This window comes from Camelina sativa, chromosome 7 (assembly GCF_000633955.1).
Source record: "Camelina sativa cultivar DH55 chromosome 7, Cs, whole genome shotgun sequence".
NCBI classification, from domain to species: Eukaryota; Viridiplantae; Streptophyta; class Magnoliopsida; order Brassicales; family Brassicaceae; genus Camelina; species Camelina sativa.
In genome coordinates, this window is record NC_025691.1 from 2626861 (window position 1) to 2627811 (window position 951).

The following is a 951-nucleotide window of genomic DNA, read 5'->3' on the forward strand; positions in this document are numbered from 1 at the left end:
TATGTTATTTTCTTAATTTTGTGGTATGTACTACGTATTCCCTTACAAGATTCTTAAGTTTGATCGAACAAAACGTGCACATGCGAAAGTGTTACAATAACACAAATGATAATATTGAATAATTGACGAATTTTTGTCTTACGTTCCTAATGTTCTATCCTCTCTCCTCAGAGTTCAGGTTATTGAAAACGTCAAAGTTTTCAATCAAACAACATATAAATATATTATGTGGAGATTTTTTACATGATAATATACGTATATATAAGAGACGGAGAGGAATTTGAATACTAAGTAGTAGGACAACAAGAGTGAAAACAAAGAAATATTTATATTCAAAAGCCAAAATGAACGACGTCGACGTGAGCCATGACGAAAATATACACTTACGACACATTTTATATCGACAAAGGACAACAACAAGGTTATCTACACGAAAATATACACGACACATATATAACGGCTTTATAACCCCACTGTACTTAAAATTTATAAAGAGCATGGTCGACCAAAGTTTGATTAGTTATACGAATTTATGATGACCGGGTGACGGTTCTATATTTTTTTACTCAACAAATATATAGAATTAGGATTCAATCAGCATTATATCGCGGGATATTTTTTTTTATTTTGCATCAAGATCATTTTGTTGTTGCATTTAATGATATTATATTTTTAGTGTTTTATAAATATATATTATTTAAATTATAATATTTCAATTTGTAGTGTTTTAAAATAAAATAAAGGATTAGATGAATATAAAGTTGATTGTTCTTTGTTGTGTTTTGAGATAAAGTTAATTACGTGAAATTTGATTATTATATAGTTTTAATTTTTATACAAAAAATAATTTCATATAATGTGACTACTGAGGAATTGATGTCTGGCTTATTGAGTTTCTTTATTTGTTCACGTGATGAGCCTCTAATTTTTTTTTTTTTTTTTTTTTTTTTT